The sequence below is a fragment of the Schistocerca americana genome, chromosome 4 (genome assembly GCF_021461395.2).
Source record: "Schistocerca americana isolate TAMUIC-IGC-003095 chromosome 4, iqSchAmer2.1, whole genome shotgun sequence".
Classification (NCBI taxonomy): Eukaryota; Metazoa; Arthropoda; class Insecta; order Orthoptera; family Acrididae; genus Schistocerca; species Schistocerca americana.
The window spans coordinates 425,883,874-425,903,120 of NC_060122.1; positions in this window are offsets into that span (position 1 = coordinate 425,883,874).

Below are 19,247 nucleotides of genomic sequence, written 5' to 3' on the forward strand. Positions count from 1 at the left end.
AGTGAGTTTGAACGTGGTGTTATAGTCGGCGCTCGAGCGATGGGACACGGCATCTCCGAGGTAGCGATGAAGTGGGGATTTTTCCGTACGAACATATCAGGAGTGCACCGTGAATATCAGGAATCCAGTAAAATATCAAATCTGCGACATCGCTGCGACCGGAAAAAGACCCTGCAAGAACGGGACCAACGACGACTGAACAGAATCGTCCAAAGTTACAAAAGCGCAATCATTCCGCAAATTCCTACAGATTTCAATACTGGGACATCAACAAGTGTCAGCGTGCGAACCATTCAACGAAACGCCATCGATATGGGCTTTCGAAGCTACTCGTGCACCTAAGACTTGCGTCGCCTCGGACCGTCAACACCGGGATTGGTCTTCTGCACGTCTTGCAGATTTAATACGATAACAAGACGTGCAAAAGACATATAAACAAATAACACCACATAGATCGACAAATCGATAGTCAAATCGAAACCAGCTGTATTTCGACCTCCATCTTGTCCACTGCACTACAGAACTGTTTGTGATCGTGTTTCCAAGTTACTGCTATGTTAGTGACAATTTGTGAACACTGCCCAATAGAGCCACGGAAATGGAAACACCGCAACGCATCATAACGAGACTGCCACGCCAGAAGTACAAAGTGAGCGACCGTTACAAAACATTTTCGTGCAAACATCAGTCCAGCTTCCAAAGTGACATCGCCTCTTACCAAGCTTCCTCTTCTTCCACGGGTTGATCACAGCATTTTCGAAAAGACTATGTAACGTCAGTATGATCTTTTTGTAAAATTGTTTTTGTAGTGCCATTTAGCCTGACGATGAGGTTTAGCCCTCGAAACATGTCGCTAAATAAATAAGTAATATAATAGTTAACAAAGTTTGTGACTGGTAGCGGTAATTTAAAAAAAAAAAAACTTTACATACAAAAATACGTATTTAAGACGTAAAGAGTACAAGCAAAAACTGAAAACCGAGTAGATAAATACAGTTTTAGAGCAAACTGATGTGGTGCTTGGATGTAAATCTTTTTGAGAGAGAGGTGATCAATAATAAACTGTGATGAGGCAACCTTTACCCGAATAAACTTACAAACGAAGTGATCCGTTTTGTCACATGGTAAGATTATTGTACGAGGATAGGTCAATTATTATCCGAAAAGTAGTTATAAAATTTTATTGTAACCAAATAAATAACTTACAAGAACATCATTTTTCGACATAGTCTCCTTGCGTTTCAACGCACTTGGTTCATTGTTGTCAAAGCTTCCTGAAGGCTTCATAAAAGAAGGATCTCTGTTGAGCTGCGAGCCAGGAATGCACCGCTTCTTTCACTGCTTCATCCGTGGCAAATCGACGGCCCCTTAATGCCTGTTTGAGTGGACCAAACAAGTGACAGTCAGAAGGGGCAAGATCGAGACTATATGGAGAATGATCCAGTACTTCAGATTTGAGTTTCTGGAGCGTTTCAGCAATGTGGGCAGCAGTATGGGGACGGGCGTAAGCATCAGTTTTCCTGCGGACGGTTGGGTCTTGAACTTTTTCTTGCACGGCGAATTTGAATGTTTCCATTCCATACTCTGCAGTTTACTCTCCGGCTCATAATAATGGATCCATGTTTCGTTACCAGTAATGATTGTGCCCAAGAAGTTGTCCCCTTCGTTATCATAGTGATCCAAATTTTTTTTGCGGGTCTCCAAGCGCGTTTGTTTATGCAACTGTGTGAGTTGTTTTGGGACCCATCTTGCACAAACTTTATGAAACCCAAGTCTGTTGTGTCTCATTTCGTAGGCAGAATCGTGACTAGTTTGCAGACGATGTGCCACTTCGCCAATAGTTAATCGTCTGTCTAAGAGAATCATTTCACGTGAACGCTCAATAGTTTCTTCATTTGCGGCGGTAAACGGTCGTCCAGCTACTTCATCGTGCGTGACTCTTGTGCGATCATTTCGGAATTTTTCAATCCATTCGTAGACACTCCGTTGTGGCAAAACACTGTTCCCGTACTGTATCAAAAGTCTTTCGGCTCCGGATTCGCCTTCCGACCACAGAAAACGGACAATTGAACCTTGCTCTTCTTTGGTGCAAACAGACAGCGGAGCAGCCATGATTAACAGCACGGCAGCGATAACGAAGCTAACCTATCAGCGACCGCTACGGTCGCAAGTTCGAATCCTGCCTCTGGCATGGATGTGTGTGATGTCCTTAGGTTAGTTAGGTTTAAGTAGTTCTAAGTTCTAGGTGACTGATGACCTCAGCAGTTAAGTCCCATAGTGCTCAGAGCCGTTTGAACCATTTAACCTAGCAGCTTGAAAATTGCAAAGATATAACAACAAATAAACCAAGTATGTGTCACCAACGTAAAAGGACAGAACTACCAAAATAAATAAAAATATAGCTAAATTGCGGATAATAATTGACTTACCATCGTAGTACAATAATTGCTAAAAATGTATCGTAGCTGGGAAATTATAACCGAAATCTAAAAAAAAAAAAAAAAGAAAAAAAGCAGAAGAGCTGCCTTTTGATGTGTCAGAGACAGATTATCTTACCTACTTAATATTAATTGACACTGATCACAAAAAGAAAATCAACCGTGCTCGGTTACAGTATCAGTAATACGGATCTATATTCGACAGCACAGCGCTAATAGATTGTAACAGCTGAAGGCACATGCACAATTATCGAGTGTAAACGCAGTTGTTCAGAAACCACCGTCTTTTCTGAGAAACAGTAGATATCGGAGAAAATAGGAACCAAAGATCAAAATGGTTCAAACGGCTCTGAGCACTATGGGACTCAACTTCTAAGGTCATCAGTCCCCTAGAACTTAGAACTACTTAAACCTAACTAACCTAAGGACAGCACACACATCCATGCCCGAGGCAGGATTCGAACCTGCGACCGTAGCGATCGCGCGGATCCAGACTGTAGCGCCTAGAACCGCTCGGCCAGCCCGGCCGGCGAACCAAAGATCTTTCGGAAGGTTATTGATCTCTGTTTATTACGCCTGCTCAAAGGAATAGGTTGCTGCCAGAATGAATTTTCACTCTGCAGCGGAGTGTGTATGATTTGAATCTTCCCGGAAGAGTAAAGCTGTCGTCTGGACCGGGCCTCGAAAATGGCACCTTACCATCTCGTGAGCAAGTGCTCTACTGACTGAGCTATCCAAACACGACATACGTATCCTTCCTCCACAGTTTTCCTTCCGCCAGTACCTCATCCTCTACCTTACAAGCTTCACAGGAGTTCTCCCGCAGACCTTGCGAGTCGTGAGTCGTGCTTGGATAGCTCAGTCTGTAAAACACTTGTCCGCGAAAGGCTAAGGTGCCAACTTCGAGTCCCAGTGCAGCACACAGTTTTAATCTGCCAGGAGGTTTCTAGCACGATGCTTAGTGAATCGGGCTATTAAAGCCACTGAACGAATGTCCAGACACTTTGCTAGAAACTTTCACAGTTAGCGCATGTGATGCATAACTTTCACATGCCATTAATTTTAAGTGAAGTTGCCTGATAGCGTCAATAGCGCCTACTGCCAATTTTTCATATGCGATTTCCCAAAAAGTCATACAGTATTTGCACCGCAATGCACAGTGGTGTGAAGATGTACCAGGCAGAGACATATCAACTAGGCTGGCTGAACATGAACGCAGCTGGAGGTTGCAGAATTCAGACTCTGCATTTGCTGAGCGTGTACTGAGTGCGGGTCACAACTACCAGCCAGTGTCCCATGTACTTCACTTAGCAAACAAAGGCCATAAACTCAACCTGCTGGAAGCCCTGGAAATTAACAAACATCTTGCTCACAGTCCAGATCTCATCCTAAATGACCAGACACAACTCAACACTTCCCCTCTCCTAAACTTCATATAATCATCTTTGTTGTTCATTACTTCCCACACTCTCACTTCCTAAATATTCCCATTTTCCTGTAGTCATTAAGTTGTTTTATTTGTTGCAGTTGTCTTTGTATTCCACATATGCTGTAGTTTCAATAGTTAAGGGTTTGCTTTTAACTTGTACTTGCATTACTGTCCATGTTTAACTCCCCTTGTAGTTGTCTCATCAAATACTGTTCATATTTTACTTTGCTCATTTATTTAATGTAAACTGGTATACAGCCACTGCTTTGATTATAATGTTAATGTTAAAATGCAGTACCATCACACTCTCAAACTGTAAGTTCCCTCAAATAACTCAATTTTCCTGCATTTACTAATTTCTGTTTATCTTATTGATATTGCTTAAGTTCCTCGTGTATTCTGTATTTACATTGACAACTGTCTCTTCTTTTTTAATTGGTTGTGTATCACTCTCCATGTTTCATACCTCTTGATGCAGCCTTTTATCTTATTTTATTAGTTTTGTTTATTAATAGAAACTGTTATGTAGGCATGCTATTCCTATTTTGTGCTAAAGGTTTTCCTGTCAACTCCATTGTTATTTATGTACTGTTCAGTTTTTACCATTTCATTGCAAAGACGTTACTCACTGTATGTTTCTACTTCACTCTAGATGTGTTACTTCTCTTCCAATGTTGTCTGCTAACATTTAACTTCTTTGGTGATAATACTCAGTAAATGTCTGAAGATGGCCTTGTAAGCTGAAAACCGGTTAGCAATAAAATAATATTGTAGAACAAAAGCAAACTGGTGCTTTTCATTTATTATGTACCAGGTGGTTATAATTAAACTGACGATGTTCCAAGTGCAGCTGTGCGGGCTATATACATCGCAGAAAACTGAAACGTCGTAAGTATGTTCATAAATCGGTGCACTCGCTGAGTTTGCTGAAAAAAAAAAAAATAGTTTCAGTTTCACAAAGCTCTGTAAGTAGTCAGGATGTAAAATATTTCAATATTTACATCAATATGAATGTTGTCGATTGGGGATATGTGTTGATTTCTTTTGTGAACTGACTGTCGATGTAAAAAGTTAAGAAGGTTGAAGATGTCCCTACGAAAATGCATTGGCTGTTGAGAAGCAAAACTGTGCACTGCTGGTAAAGTTGTTTTATCAGAACGACAGCAAAAGCAGTGCTGCATTACGGGAACATTGCCGACAAAAACAGCTGCGAAGAGAATCCATATTAATTAATGCAGTGTTTTTCACCCTACATCTACATCTACATGGCTACTGTGCAAATCATACTGAAGTACCTGGCAGAGAGTTTACCGCACCATCTTCAAATAATTCTCTGTTATTCCACTGTAGAACAGGGTGCGGAAAGAAACGAACACCTATATTGTTCCGTGCAAGCTCTCAATTCCCTTATTTTATTACGATGATTGTTTCTCCCTGTGTAGACCAGCGTAAAAAAATAAATACATAAATAAATAAATAAATAAAATAAAAAAATGTTCTCATTCTGAGGAGAAAGATGATGATTGAAATGCGGTGAGAATCCACCGCAATGAGAAACACCTTTGTTTTAATGATGTCCGCTCCAAATCCTGTATTATATTGGTGACACTCTCTCCCCTTTGTCGGAAGCATCAAACGTGCTGCTTCTTTGAAATTTCTGGATGTACACTACTGGCCATTAAAATTGCTACACCACGAAGATGACGTGCTACAGACGCGAAATTTAACCGACGAGAAGAACATGCTGTGATATGCAAATGATTAGCTTTTCAGGGCATTTACACAAGGTTGGCGCCGGCGGCGACACCTACAACGTGCTGACAAGAGGAAAGTTTCCAACCGATTTCTCATACACAAACAGCAGTTGACCGGCGTTGCCTGGTGAAACGTTGTTGTGATGCCTCGTGTAAGGAGGACAATTGCTCACCATCACGTTTCCGACTTTGATAAAGGTCGGATTGTAGCCTATCGCGATTGCGGTTATTCGTATCGCGACATTGCTGCTCGCGTTGGTCGAGATCCGATGACTGTTAGCAGAATATGGGACCGGTGGGTTCAGGAGGGTAATACGGAACGCCGTGCTGGATCCCAATGGCCTCGTATCACTAGCAGTCGAGATGACAGGCACCTTATCCGCATGGCTGTAACGGATCGTGCAGCCACGTCTCGATCCCTGAGTCAACAGATGGGGACGTTTGCAAGACAACAACCATCTGCACGAACAGTTCGACGACGTTTGCAGCAGCATGGACTATCAGCTCCTACACGATGGCTGCGGTTACCCTTGACGCTGCATTACAGACAGGAGCGCCTGCGATGGTGTACTCAACGACGAACATGGGTGCACGAATGGTAAAACGTCATTTTTTCGGATGAATCCAGATTCTGTTTACAGCGTCATGATGCTCGCATCCGTGTTTGGCGACATCGCGGTGAACGCACATTGGAAGCGTGTATTCGTCATCGCCATACTGGCCTATCACCCGGCGTGATGGTATGGGGTGCCATTGGTTACACGTCTCGGTCACCTCTCGTTCGCATTCACGGCACTTTGAACAGTGGACGTTACATTTCACATATGTTACGACCCCTGGCTCTACCTTTCATTCGCTCCCTGCGAAACCCTACATTTCAGCAGGATAATGCACGACCGCATGTTGCAGGTCCTGTACGGGCCTTTCTGGATACAGAAAATGTTCGACTGCCGCCCTGGCCAGCACATTCTCCAGATCTCTCACCAATTGAAAACGTTTGGTCAATGGTGGACGAGCAACTGGTTCGTCACAATACGCCAGTCACTTCTCTTGATGAACTGTGGTATCGTCATGAAGCTGCATGGGCATCTGTACCTGTACACGCCATCCAAGCTCTGTTTGACTCAATGCCCAGGCGTATCAAGGCCTTTATTACGGCCAGAGGGGGTTGTTCTGGATACTGATTTCTCAGGATCTATGCACCCAAACTGCGTGAAAATGTAATCACATGTCACCTCTAGTATAATATATTTGTCCAATGAATACCCGTTTATCGTCTGCATTTCTTCTTGGTGTAGCAATTGTAATGGCCAGTAGTGTACTCTGTTAATCTTATGTGATAATGATTCCACAACGCTCAGCAGTACCCCAAAAGAGGATGGACAAGCGCGGTGTAGGCAGTGTCTTTAGTAGATCTGTTGCATCTTCCAAGTGCTCTGCCAAAAAACGCAATCTTTGGTTCGCCTTCCCCACAACTTTTTCCGTGTGTTCTTTCAAATTTAAGTTTATATTAATTATGGTTGGTTGGTTGGGGGAAGGAGACCAGACAGTGAGGTCATCGGTCTCATCAGATTAGGGAAGGATGGGGAAGGAAGTCGGCCGTGCCCTTTGAAAGGAACCATCCCGGCATTTGCCTGGAGCGATTTAGGGAAATCACGGAAAACCTAAATCAGGATGGCCGGACGTGGGATTGAACCGTCGTCCTCCCGAATCCGAGTCCAGTGTCTAACCACTGCGCCACCTCGCTCGGTATATACACTCCTGGAAATGGAAAAAAGAACACATTGACACCGGCGTGTCAGACCCACCATACTTGCTCCGGACACTGCGAGAGGGCTGTACAAGCAATGATCACACGCACGGCACAGCGGACACACCAGGAACCGCGGTGTTGGCCGTCGAATGGCGCTAGCTGCGCAGCATTTGTGCACCGCCGCCGTCAGTGTCAGCCAGTTTGCCGTGGCATACGGAGCTCCATCGCAGTCTTTAACACTGGTAGCATGCCGCGACAGCGTCGACGTGAACCGTATGTGCAGTTGACGGACTTTGAGCGAGGGCGTATAGTGGGCATGCGGGAGGCCGGGTGGACGTACCGCCGAATTGCTCAACACGTGGGGCGTGAGGTCTCCACAGTACATCGATGTTGTCGCCAGTGGTCGGCGGAAGGTGCACGTGCCCGTCGACCTGGGACCGGACCGCAGCGACGCACGGATGCACGCCAAGACCGTAGGATCCTACGCAGTGCCGTAGGGGACCGCACCGCCACTTCCCAGCAAATTAGGGACACTGTTGCTCCTGGGGCATCGGCGAGGACTATTCGCAACCGTCTCCATGAAGCTGGGCTACGGTCCCGCACACCGTTAGGCCGTCTTCCGCTCACGCCCCAACATCGTGCAGCCCGCCTCCAGTGGTGTCGCGACAGGCGTGAATGGAGGGACGAATGGAGACGTGTCGTCTTCAGCGATGAGAGTCGCTTCTGCCTTGGTGCCAATGATGGTCGTATGCGTGTTTGGCGCCGTGCAGGTGAGCGCCACAATCAGGACTGCATACGACCGAGGCACACAGGGCCAACACCCGGCATCATGGTGTGGGGAGCGATCTCCTACACTGGCCGTACACCACTGGTGATCGTCGAGGGGACACTGAATAGCGCACGGTACATCCAAACCGTCATCGAACCCATCGTTCTACCATTCCTAGACCGGCAAGGGAACTTGCTGTTCCAACAGGACAATGCACGTCCGCATGTATCCCGTGCCACCCAACGTGCTCTAGAAGGTGTAAGTCAACTACCCTGGCCAGCAAGATCTCCGGATCTGTCCCCCATTGAGCATGTTTGGGACTGGATGAAGCGTCGTCTCACGCGGTCTGCACGTCCAGCACGAACGCTGGTCCAACTGAGGCGCCAGGTGGAAATGGCATGGCAAGCCGTTCCACAGGACTACATCCAGCATCTCTACGATCGTCTCCATGGGAGAATAGCAGCCTGCATTGCTGCGAAAGGTGGATATACACTGTACTAGTGCCGACATTGTGCATGCTCTGTTGCCTGTGTCTATGTGCCTGTGGTTCTGTCAGTGTGATCATGTGATGTATCTGGCCCCAGGAATGTGTCAATAAAGTTTCCCCTTCCTGGGACAATGAATTCACGGTGTTCTTATTTCAATTTCCAGGAGTTTATTAATTATAATTCCTATATATTTAGTTGAATTTACGGTCTTTGGATATGATTGATTTATCGTGTAACCCAAGGTAACTGATTACTGTTAGCACCTCTTTTCATTACTTAGGGTCAATCGCCAATTTTTGCACCACACAGATATCTTTTCTAAGCCGTTTTGCAATTTCTTTTTATCTTCTGATGACTTTACTGGACGATAAACGACAGCATCATCTGGAAATAACCGAGGACGGTTGCTGAGATTGTCAACTAAATCGTTTAAATAGTTAAGGAACAGCAGAGGGCTTATAACACTTTCTTGGGGAACGCCAGAATTATCCGTCAATTATTGCGAACTGTGACCTCTCTGACAGGAAATCACGAATCCAGTCGCATAACTGAGACGGTATTCCAGAAGCACGCAATTTGCTTACAAGCCGCTTGTGAAGAACGGTGTCAAAAGCCTTCTGGTAGTCTAGAAGCACGAAATCAATTTGATATTCTTTGTCGACAGCGTTCAACACTTCATGTTAAGGATGTAGTTGTGTTTCATAAGAACGATGTCTTCTAAATCCTTGTTGACTATGTATCAATAGACCGTTCTCTTCGAGGTAATTCGTAATGTTCGAACACAATATATGTTCCGAAAGACTGCTGCATATCGACGTTAATGATATGGACCTGTAATTGAGTGAATTAGTCCTACTGCCTTTCCTGAATATTGGTGAGATCTGTACAACCTTTCTTGATACTTGACCCCTTTCCAAGTAAATGATTCAGAATCGTAATAAAACTATGTCCGTGATTTCAGAGGCAACTTATTTAATTTTCTTTCTATTGTTACTATACTGATCGAGAAATCTGGTGCACTGTGCATTGTAGTCACAGCGCTTTGTGGACAGTGATGGCGTTCAAAAATTTTTATACAGTCGTCTCTATTTTTTTATTTTTTGCAGGAGAAGAATGAAATTTTTTGTGAATATACTTGGAACATTTAGTTATACATTGAGCCTACTCAATGTAGCATCCATTAGCTGTGATTTATCTGGCCCAACGTTCTTTCCATGATGTAAATGCACTTTGGTAAAATTCTGGGGATTGACTTTTACATCATCACTTGACACAGGAAATAAGGTCTTTCTCACTATCAAACGTTTTACCGCGCAGGTGGGCCTGCAGACGATCAAAGAGGTAAAAATCATCTTGGGTAATGGCGCTCTCAAAACGCTGTTTCCACTCTTGAGTAAAGGTCTTCATGAGACCCTCGCACACATTCTTCCTCGTCGTTTTCATTTCTATTGTCAGTAATCTTGGCACCCAACGAGCACAGATTTTTCTGTACCCTAGTAACTACCCAATGACAAACGAGTCATTTCAGTAAGTTGTCGTGTCGTCACACATCTCCCATTTTGGATGATTTGATCAATGGTCTCCTTATTCACATCACTCATTGCCGTCGATGGTCTACCGCATCGTGGATTGTCTAGTAGAGAGAAATCACCTTCTGTAAGCCTCTGCAACCACCGCTGGCTACTGCTACGATCCACTGTGTCCCCTTCATAAACAGGGAGCAACTTCCTGTGAATCGATGTGGCAGAGACATTGCCAATCTTGAAGAGGAACTCCATAACCTACCGTTATCGCAACCCGACATCAGCTTCCACTATGGCTAACCTTTATATACCAACTTATAGCTAAATGTTCCAAGTATTTTCACAAAAAATTTCATTCTCCTCCTGCAAAAAATAATAAAAAATTAGAGACGACTGTGCAAAACTTTTTGAACGCCATATATATATTTCTTTGCCGCGGTGGAGGCGTGGGGGAGGGGGATGGAGCGGGGGGAGGCAGGTGGGGTCAACGAACGCATTGGTGCGCGTTTTCACTCGCTTTAATTAGTTGTCCGAGTACGCCAGCGTGTACGGACGTGATTATTGTGTCTTTGCGCTTCTCTCCGAGCGAGCGTAAAATGGAGAAGTTTCTCAAAAGATCTGCGCAGCCTTCCACGTCTGCTGCAAAAAGGTAAAGCGTCGCAAACTCGATTGTTTAAAATCTTTTGTGAAGACATGGGCTCGCTACAGAAAAATCTCCTTTATCACACGGAGGTCTGGCGGATTTCCAAAGGAAAAGTATTGAGTCGAGTTCTGGAACTAAAAACTGAATTGTTAATGTTCTTACAAGATTCTAAAGCTGGATATGCGAATTATTATTGGGAGCCTATTTTGCTTAAAAATTGACATTTCTCGCTGAGTTTTTTAACCGCCAAATATTTTAAATAAGAGGCTCCAAGGGAGAGCAAAAACCATTACAGCGACCAAGTACAGAATCAAAGAACTTCTCGCAAAATTTCGTTTTTGGTTAACCTCTTTGCAAAAGATGATTTTTGACTCTTTCTTTTGCTTTCAGAAGATTGTCGAAGACGTATACCACTCGGTGGTAGTAAGTTCTCAGATGCAGAGATTGCATAATTTGGAAGAGAAACTATGAAGCTACTTTCGAAAACCGAGCCCTGAAGCTGACAATGGGTGCAGACGGATACGTCATCATTTTTGGATACGTCAGTACAAGTAGCTGATTTGGGCATGAGGATGAAAGAAACACATATAGATTTTGCTGCAATGGCGTGCTTAAAACGGAATTTAATTCGCAAAAAACTGACTTCTTCTGGATGAAGAGTAAAGAATATCCACAGCTGGCAAGGAAAGCTTTGAAATTATTAGTATTATTTGTCTTTTCCTATCTATGTCAATTAGCTTTTTCTTCTTCCGTGAACATAAAGACTAAGAAGAGAAACAGGTTTCCATTAGAAAATGGTTTGGTTGTTTGTGTCTCAAAAATAGAACCACGATTTGACGAATTGTTCTTAAACAGCGACAGCCCTCTCAATGAAACTGTTCTATTTTTATTGTAGTGTAGGACCTACAACGCTTGCTTACTTTTATCTGGCAAAGTGGCACCCGCGACTGATATCGCTGTGTCACCCACCCTGTGAATAAAAAGAGTTAAAAACAATAAAATCCTTATAAATGTCAACTACGCTTTCAAATGATACAAATGACTGACAGTGGTCATTAATCATCAAATTGTAGTGTGTTCAGTAACTCGTTTTAAAGAGCAGATAAAATCAAATGTCTTTAGATAACTTCCTTGTAAATTTGTATGTAGAGTATTATGCATTATGTTGCTATTTTATAAACTCTTTTAATTTTTTGCGAAATGCAACACAATATACTATTTTTACGTGAATTCCTATACAAAAACATGTTTTGCATTCCAGGTAAGACTAAGAAGCGAATTATGCTCGCTAAGTGAGATCCCATTGTATAGTCAGTTTGTAAAGAAGTGAATCTTTTTTCGAATATCTCAAAGTTACTTACTGGATATTGTTCATTTAGTTATCGACCGTTTCCTGCAAACAGTTTCAGGTCTTGTATTTATTATAAAGCAATCTACGTTCTATTGAATTCAGAATTAATGTTGGTCATGAAATTACGAAATTTTAATAAAAAGTAAATTTCGCCTTGTAAATTTCACTTTTCTTAGGCCTACGTTTTTGTATTACAGAAGCCATAGCATTCAGACATGTACTGTGCTGGTTGCGTCATTTACTTTCATCCAGTTTCAAAAGGAGACAACATTTCTTTTTAATTAATTCCGAGAATATCTGGTATATTTCATTACAAATTATTCTACCGGATTTTTAGAAGATGCTTTTCTACTACTTTATAAAGCACTATTAAAATAACAATGATTCACGCCACGGCAATCACAATCAACCACACGAAAGAAATGAGAAATGGACGATGTCACAAGCAAAGACGATTTTGTGGGAATCCCGATCAAGCCACAGAGCTATGAGAATAGAAACTACTGCAACACATAGTGTGTCAATTATAATCTCAGATGAGCTGAACCGTCCTAGGTCCGCTCGGTACAAATTCCTTCACTTTGTACCTTCTCACGTTGCTGCCAATCCTAGCGATCTGTTGTTTGATTCGGAGGACGGTTACTGAACTACATTATAGCAAGCGCGGTGCGAAGCGGTACATTAGCTGGGTGTGTGTTGCAGCCACTTTGTACCACGTTTCAACGCTTACAACTCTTAAACGTAAATTGTTCCTGTTATGTGTGATATTTTTACCGCAGCAGATGATCGCTTCGAAAACTAAGTTGTCAGTACGGCACAAGATGCTAGCCCCGCACCCCCTTTCCCATCAGGAAATTAGCGTTGTCCATCCTCTTTCCCCGCAAATCTCTCAGAGGTGAAGTCATGAATACAGTCTGTACAGCACTCAGTGACCTTCGCCGTCATAATTACGTTTTGGAGATATCGGAAGAGTTCGATGGATCGTATCACTTCTCACCGCTGAAAGTCTTTGCGTATTTGAAGAGTTCAACAGGTTTAAATTAAATTCATATTCGTTACTACATATAAGTACCACATCACAACGTGAGCGAGTGTATAATGTGCTTTCACGAAACCTTGTCACTTCTCTGTGAAATTTGTACCATAGCAGAATTATCGGCGATGCTGCAGCTGATTCCTCCCACGACTGCAAACCCCCGAGCAAGACTTTGCGTGTTCCATGGGGGTCAACATCCACAGGTTGGGAAACACTGGGATAAAGAATCTTTCTTTCTTTCTTTCTCGGGGCCTTGTCCCGCTCCAACGCAGGGTCGGCCTAGTTGGTATTGATATGGCAGTGTTAGTTGCAGAGGGTGGCATGAGCCCTTCCTGGCGCCACACCGAACCCCCCTCCCCCCCCTCCACCCCCCCCCCCCCCCCCGGCGCCCGAATTAGTGTACCCCACTGGTCTGCGTCTAGTGTAAGCCATGTAATAGTGAGAACGTTTTCAAATGTCAGCGAGTCGTGGAACTGAGGCAGAACGTGGGGACCAGCTCAGTATTCACCTAGCAGGATGTGGAAAACCACCTAAAAACCACATCCAGGCTGGCCAGTATACTGGCCCTCATCGTCAATCCGCTGGGCTGGCGCGCCAGCCGAGTCCAGGAAGCAGCGCATTAGCGCTCTCGGCTACCCTGGCGAGTGACTGGGATAAAGAATATAATGAAGAAATTCAAAGAAATAGGTGAGTTAGGTGGCGCAGCAGGCAGAGGGAGGCGACCCATTTCCGTGGCAGTTGTTGATGAAGTTGCATTACCTGTAGCCAAGTGCGCAGCGCGTGCCCCAAATTCTGCACCCAGTGCTCGAGCTGTGTTATGCGCATTGATTCTCTCCTGGTCAACAGTTGCAAAGACTTTGCAGACTATTTGACACAAGATTCAGAGTGTATCCCAAATGAAGCCCCATGACAGGCTGGAATGCCATGACTTTGCCCTTCATTTTTTGGCACGCGTGGGAATGTATGACACGTGGCAGGTGAGTATTCTTTGGATGAACGAGGCGCATTTTACTCTGCACGGTGCCATGTAAACACAGAAATGTCGCATATGGCGTTGTACTTCACCACATATTGTGCAGAAACGTCCACTGCATTCTGTTATATGACTCTGTGGTATGGTTTCACAAGCTCTTCCATGCTCCGTCCGTTGTTCTTCGAGGAAATGACACCTTGCGGGTCTGTTACCTGTACAGAGGACCACATTATAAGGACCTCGCCGTGCAACACGTGATTCCAGCTTTAGAAGAACGCCACGGTGTCCGCACTACTATTTTCATGTAAGGTGGGGCGACACCACATGTCGCTTGCCAGGGGCCCTACTCTGTATCGTTCATATCGATCGGTGTAGTTGGTTCGTTTCGGTATTGACGTAATTTTCGGTTCTTTATCGAAATATCCTATTCAGTTAGCTTCTGAGACCTGTTACCGAACGGTCCTCCCACCGATTTTACGACAATTGTACCGAGAGGTTTTGGATTTCGGTGTGGCCCTGTCGATCGGTGAGCTGTGGTTTAGGTACACCTAAAATTTGTTATTTTTAACATATTTAGAGGTTTTAGCTTTGGATTTAGCGATTGTGTTACTAAAGAATCACCAGAGGACGCATCCAGTTGGGAAGTTAGTTCATAATAGACTATTTTCCTTTGTTAGAAATATGGTTAGGTTAGGTTGTTACTGTGAATGATTACATCCAAAAAGAAAACGTTTTCGGTCAATATTCTCTCAAAATACGTGTTTCTTTAGTGCAAATAATAATTTAAAGATCATTAAATTGCAAGTCATTGGCTCTGCTTACGTATATTTATAGGAGTGTGAACTGACTTTACTAGTGACTTTGTGTACTTTTTCCCACAAATGGTTTAGTTAGTAATTATCGAACCGTATTTACAACTTTCAAGTAACAATGGAAAGCAATTATGTGAAGCCTGATATTAGAAACCTTCCAAACTATTACGCATTTCTGACTTACGCAGCATCGTTTGGCAACGAAGTCAGCCTATGTTCCTCCGCAATAGTACAAGAATTCAGCCACACATAGCTGTTGTTTAGTGTAGCTAAGTGGTTAGCGCGCGGGATTACTTCTCGAAAAGACACATGTAGGTGCAAAATTTTTGTTTCCTCCTCATATATGCAACACATTCTGAGACATTGTTATTCGTGTAAGTTAAAATTTTTCTGCGATATTACTTACATGTAAGAGCGCACTTCCTCAGTAATGATTTCGTGATTTCTGTGTGTTTAAAATACGAAATTGTTGGAGATGAAATTGTTGTGAGTGAAACAACCGACAGTGACCTTTATATTTTTTCTTGTCAGAAATAATTCACCATTTTTTCAGAATATGTAGCGATTTCCGAGTATGCGGTGAGACAGGAATCTAAGAGCACAACTTAAATTACTGGGAATGTAACTAGCAGCAGTCATCTTCATAATCTTGCTTGTCACAAGTCTTTATCTGCGATCGAATCCTCAACCACAGTAGACAGAGACGAAAGATCTCCGCCGTAATATTTTTAGACTGTTCAATAATAAGTGCCTCTCCATACGCAGGGTTGCTATTTTTGTTTCAAATAAAATACCCATAAACGACAATCACAGTAGCAATCTTTAACGCTCTTTCAGTGTCACTGAACTGTGAACCTTCTAACCTCATTTTCGTCAGACATTTCCGCTGGTAGCCGGCCGAAGTGGCCGTGCGGTTAAAGGCGCTGCAGTCTGGAACCGCAACACCGCTACGGTCGCAGGTTCGAATCCTGCCTCGGGCATGGATGTTTGTGATGTCCTTAGGTTAGTTAGGTTTAACTAGTTCTAAGTTCTCGGGGACTAATGACCTCAGCAGTTGAGTCCCATAGTGCTCAGAGCCATTTGAACCATTTTTTTTCCGCTGGTATTTTAGCAACACTTCGTACTGCGAAAACGCAAGTTCGGTACTGCGAAGAATAGCGCGCCTGTGTCGTCTGCTAGCCGCTTTGTGTTCGTGGCGCTGTGCGCACTGCAGTGCGCATGCGCAGATCTGCAGCCGCTTGCTTTTGATTGGGTTGCGCGACGCGAACCGACAAAAACGCTTCGGTTCTCTAGACCCGAACGACATCGCTACCGAAATGCATACTGAATAAAAATGGGACTCTAATTCGAGTACTAGACCGTTCGGTGCTCTTGAGTACCGAAACAATCGGCACAATGGCGGAAAGATACAGAATAGGCACTCAGGGGAAAGCTTTGCTTCGAGAAACCTTGGGTAAGGACCGCATCATCTCTAGACAATTTCAAAATGTGTGGTGTTCCGGATCCTCCGACCTAACTCCATGTGACTTCTGATTGTGGGGATATCTGAAAGATCGTATGTAGCCGGACTCTTCTGAAGGATATAATACGACTTTAATCGCTCCGGTTACACCGGACATGCTATGAGCAACTGTCGATCAAACCGTGTTACTAACGCAGCAACGTTGTCGAATTGGGAGACCATATTGAACACGAGTTGTAACTATTGACAGTATCCTAATACCCTACCAAATGTGCCAGAACTATCGTTGTCATGTAGTTGATAGTTCCTTCCCTTTTCCTGCACCCACAACACGTTCTGCTTGCTTACAGCGCGTTTTCACATAGTGGCAGAAAGTGGAACTACTACCTTTTTCAGCATACTCCAGGAGCTAACCGACTAATGAACATACTTACAATGTTTCAGCGTCCTGCAATGTATACGAGGTGCATTCATGTTCTAAGGCCTCCGATTTCTTTTTCTAATTAACTACTCACCCGAAATCGATGAAACTGGCGTTACTTCTCGACGTAATCGCCCTGCAGACGTACACATTTTTCACAACGCTGACGCCATGATTCCATGGCAGCGGCGAAGGCTTCTTCAGGAGTCTGTTTTGACTACTGGAAAATCGCTGAGGCAATAGCAGCACGGCTGGTGAATGTGCGGCCACGGAGAGTGTCTTTCATTGTTGAAAAAACCCAAAAGTCACTAGGAGCCAGGTCAGGTGAGTAGGGAGCATGAGGAATCACTTCAAAGTTGTTATCACGAAGAAACTGTTGCATAACGTTAGCTCGATGTGCGGGCGCGTTGTCTTGGTGAAACAGCACACGCGCAGCCCTTCCCGGACGTTTTTGTTGCAGTGTAGGAAGGAATTTGTTCTTCAAAACATTTTTGTAGGATGCACCTGTTACCGTAGTGCCCTTTGGAACGCAATGGGTAAGGATTACACCCTCACTGTCCCAGAACATGGACACCATCATTTTTTCAACACTGGCGGTTACCCGAAATTTTTTTGGTGGCGGTGAATCTGTGTGCTTCAATTGAGCTGACTGGCGCTTTGTTTCTCTATTGAAAAATGGCATCCACGTCTCATCCATTGTCACAACCGATGAAAAGAAAGTCCCATTCATGCTGTCGTTGCGCGTCAACATTGCTTGGCAACATGCCACATGGGCAGCCATGTGGTCGTCCGTCAGCATTCGTGGCACCCACCTGGATGACACTTTTCGCATTTTCAGGTCGTCATGCAGGACTGTGTGCACAGCACCCACAGAAATGGCAACTCTGGAGGCGATCTGTTCAACAGTCATTCGGCGATCCCCCAAAACAATTCTCTCCACTTTCTCGATCATGTCGTCAGACTGGCTTGTGCGAGCCCGAGGTTGTTTCGGTTTGTTGTCACATGATGTCCTGCCTTCATTAAATTGTCGCACTCACGAATGCACTTTCGACACATCCATAACTCCATCACCACATGTCTCCTTCAACTGTCGATGAATTTCAATTGGTTTCACACCACGCAAATTCAGAAAACGAATGATTGCATGCTGTTCAAGTAAGGAAAACGTCGTCATTTTAAGTATTTAAAACAGTTCTCATTCTCGCCGCTGGCGGTAAAATTCCATCTGCCGTACGGTGCTGCCATCTCTGGAACGTATTGACAATGAACGCGGCCTAATTTTAAAACAATGCGCATGTTTCTATCTCTTTCCAGTCCGGAGAAAAAAAATCGGAGGCCTTAGAACTTGAATGCACCTCGTACACTGAAGCACTCGGTTCAACCTCAGTTCAATTATAGCCACACATTTTTTGGGTCGTCCGTCTCCTGCCTGGTTTGATGCAACCAGCCACGAATTCCTCTCATGTGCCAGCATCTTCATCACAGAGTAGCACTTGCAACCTATGTCCTCAATTATTTGCTGGATGTATTCCAATTTCTGTCTTCCTCTACGGTTATTGCCCTCTACAGCTCCCTCTAGTACCATGGAAGTAATTCCTGAGTTTTCCACATGTTCCTTTCCTCGTGGATTCTACACAAAACCTCCTAATTCCTCACCTTATCAGTCGACCTAATTTTCCACATTCACCTGCAGCACGACATCTCAAATGCTTCGATCATCTCCTGTCCCGATCTTCCCACAGTCCATGTTTCATTACCATACAATCCTATGCTCCAGTCGTACATTCTCAGAAATTTCTTCCTCAAATTAAGGCCTACGTTTGAAACTAACAGACTTCTCTCGGCCAGGAATGCCCTTTTTACCAGTGCTGGTCTGCTTTTGATGTCCTCCTCGCTCCGTCCGTCGTCGGTTATTTTGGTGCCTAGGTAGTAGAATTCCCTAGGTTCATCTACTTCGTGATCATCATCCTGATATTAACTTTCTCGCTGTTCTTATTTCTGCTACTTCTCATTACTTTAGTCTTTCTTCGATTTACTCTCATTCCATATTCTGTACTCATTAGATTATTCATTCAGTTCAGCGTATCATGTAATTCATCTTCTCTTTCACTCAGGATAGCAATGTCGTCAGCGATTCATACCATTGATATCCTTTCACCTTGAATTTTAATTCCACTCCTGAACCTTTCTTTTATTTCCATCATTGCTTCTTCGATGTGCGGTAGGGGAACAAGGCTGCATCCTTGTCTTACACCCTTTTTAATCCGTGCAGTTCTTTCTTGGTCGTCCCTCTTGGCTTCCGTAGATATTGTATATTGCCCATCTTTCCCTATAGCTTACCCCTACTTTTCTCAGAATTTCGAAAATCTTGCATCATTTCACGTTGTCGAACCCT